Here is a 3,328-nt window from a genome sequence, read left to right as displayed (position 1 = left end):
CCCCGTCGGGGAATCCGGAGACGGGGGGTCTCCTTCCTGTTCTGCAGCCGACTAGCTGCGAGAACTCAGGCCCCCAAACCTCCCTCCCCACCCTGGCCTGTCCTCCTGATCCTGGTCCTAGCCTGTGGGCCATCTCAGTCTTGGATTCCTGCTCCATGGAGGACAGATTCCATTCAGTGTGAGGTTCCGAGCTTGCCTACCTGTGCGCCACGTATGATACACGCTGCCTGGCACAGAGTGAGTGCCCGGTACGGGCTCGTGGTGATCTGAGAGGCTGCGTGGTGCCCAGGGCAGGGCTGTGCAATCAAGCCAAGTCTGCTGGCGCCTAGATCTTTGCACACTGAGATCTTTACACGCCTTGATCTGTTTATTCCCTTTGGACAGATTCCCAGAAAGAAGAAAACGGTAGGGCCGTTGGGCTCACACGACCTTTTGGGGACTTTGGCCACACGTGCCACAGTACCCCGTAGGCAAACCCTTCCTGTTTTCTGGGGCAGAGACTGCCTGTTCCCTGCCCCTACCCCCTCCACCTGAAAAGAGAAGAGAAAGGATGAAAGGGTTTTGTGTGTATTTGATTACTAGTGAGAGTTAAGATTCAGCAATGGTTTTTTGATCACTGTATTTTGTTGAATTTCGTTCACATCCTTTATTCGTCTTCCCCGTGGTTTGTTACTCTCTTGCTTAACACGTGTTGTCGTTTAGTCGCTCAGTCGTGTTTGACTCTTTGCAAATCCGTGGACTGCAGCATGGCAGGTTTCCCTGTCCTTCACTATCTTCCAGAGCTTGCTCAAACTCATGTCCTTTGAATCGGTGATGCCATCAAGCCAACTCATCCTCTGTTGCCCCCTCTGTGTCCTCAATCTCTCCCAGCATCAGGGTCTTTTCCAGTGAGTCAGCTCTTTGCGTCAGGTGGCCAAAGTATTGGAGCTTCAGCATCAGTCCTTCCAATGAATAGTCAGGGTTGATCTCCTTTAGGATTGGCTGGTTTGATCTTGCAGTCCAAGGGACTCTCAAGAGTCTTCTCCAGCACCACAGTTCAAAAGCATCAATTCTTTGGTGCTTAACCTTCTTTATGGTTCAACTCTCACATCCATACGTGACTACTGGAAAAACCAGAGCTTTGACTAGACGGACCTTTGTTGGCAAAATGATGTCTCTGCTTTTAATACGTGTGGGACAGTTTTAATCTCTGAATTCAGAGCAGGCGTACATTGCTGATTGCTGGAGGTCAGCTGCGGTCTGGGTCTCTCTGGCGGCCCTCTGACACTCCTGGGGCCCTGGGCACCAAGATGAGTGAGCCCACACCACGTGGTCCCAGAGGGACGTGCCTTTGCTGTTTTCGTGCCTGTTTATAGTGTGTATTTTCTTTCTCTTTCTTGTTTGTCAGTGTCCCTCCTTGCCACTGTTGGCGCGCCCGCCCACAGCAATTTCTCTTTTGCCTTTTAATTTGATGTTTTGATGGCTTGCGAACCTGGAGCCCAAGCTGGTAGAGTGGGATTTGAGCCCAGGCATGGCCTCTCTGAGTGTGTTTGTGTCTGTGTCTGTGTGTGCGGCGGGGTGGGAGCCTGGGAACTCTGGGGATCCTGCTCTGCTCCTGGTGGGAGGGCCCAGCCCTTCCTCTGCGTGTGGTCTCTTCCAGGGAGGGGTTGACGCGCTTGGACTCTTTTGGTTAAACAGGCCCTAAACGAAGACCCTTTGGTGAGAAATGCTTTGAAGATTTGGTGGCTTTCAGTCCCCTCCGAAGCCCCCACTTATCTTGGTTATTGTTTCCAGACTCTTCTAGACCTTTTTACATCAGATGATGCGGTAGAATGGAGCCTGCTGCCTGGATTTGGATTCCTAACACTTAGTAGCTGTGTGATCTTGGGTGAATTCCGTAACCTTTCTGCGCCTTGGCTTCCTTGTGGCTAAAATGAGGGTAACAAGCACCCATCTCATTGCTGTGAGGATGAAGTGTATTAACACGTGCGAAGTTTTTAGACCAGCCCCGGCTGTGTTCACAGCGGCTCCAGCCTCTGCAGGGCTGGGGCGATGACTTGGTGAGGTCATCACCTGCCACTGTGGCTCCGCAGTCACCCTCCCTGAACCCAAGTGGGCAAGTGGGCAAACCTGGGGAGCACAGTCGGGGGTAGGTTGGTCCAGCTTGGCAGACGCTGGGCAGGGGTGCTTGGTCCCATCTTGTCTGAGGTTCCAGCTGATAGACGCAGACGCTGGACCACAGCTGGTCACAAGGCACCCAGCGTTGCTTTCCTCTGACTGTTTGCCTGTCGATTAGTGTGTTTCCTCTAATTCAGCACGAATTACATATGCGAGTCACGTGTAAATTCAGATTTTCAGGTAGCCATAATGAGAAAGTAAAAAGATGGGCAAGAATGGATACACGTGTACGTATGACTGGGTCCCTTCGCTGCTCACCTGAAACTGTCAGAGCATCGTTCATCGGCTGCACCCCGATACAAAATAAAAAGTTTAAAACAAAAGGGAAAAGGAAATCAACTTTAATGCTGTGTTTTATTTAACCCATTGTATCTGAAATATTATCATTTCAATGTACAATTAATATAAAAATATTTAATGAGCCATCTCACATTCTTTTTTCAACAACGTCTTCAAGCTCTCCTGTTTTACACCCTCAGCGCCTCTCCATTTAAACCGGCCACATTTCAGATGCCCAGGAGCTGCCGGTGGCTCTGGTATTGGAAGAATGGCTCTGATTTTATCCTGTCAGATAACGAAAGAATACCTCTTTGTTGGAAAAATTGAATATAGAAGTATATCCTTTTGGATTCATCTTCCTGAAGTGTTACATTCGAAAAATTTTTTTAAAGTAATGTGACCTTCACGTATGTCCTGCTGTTTTCATTCAGTCAGCAAGCACTCCTTCACCACGCACCTGCTCAGGCCACAGTGATGGGGGGCATACAAATCCATCTAGAAGTGTTACTGAACTCGCAGTGGCTTTTTGTTAGCGCAGATTTTCTTAAAACCTGAAAGTGTAACCAGCGTTGCGGGGGCTGGGGCACTAAACGTGTTCCCATCGAGGGAATTCTCAGATTTCGGAACCGAGACTCACAGAGTTCTGCTTAAGGTGGAAGGTGGGGAACGAGCCCAGGCCCCGCTCTTTGGCAAGATGCGGGAGGAGAGGGTGGGTGTCTGGGGAGAGAGCACGTCCAGGCCCCTCTGAGTCAGCGTCTTGGTTGCGGATGGCTCTGCCCACGAGCTGCAGCATGGCTCACGTCACTTGGGTTTGGTGGTTTAGCCCCTCGTGGCTGCTGCGCTGCCCTACTTAATGTCCCCGCCCGCCCCCTCTGCATCACGGCCAGATAAT

The sequence above is a fragment of the Bison bison genome, unplaced genomic scaffold, assembly GCF_000754665.1.
Source record: "Bison bison bison isolate TAMUID 2011002044 unplaced genomic scaffold, Bison_UMD1.0 scf7180017864379, whole genome shotgun sequence".
Lineage (NCBI taxonomy): Eukaryota > Metazoa > Chordata > Mammalia > Artiodactyla > Bovidae > Bison > Bison bison.
This window is presented reverse-complemented; position numbering follows the sequence as displayed.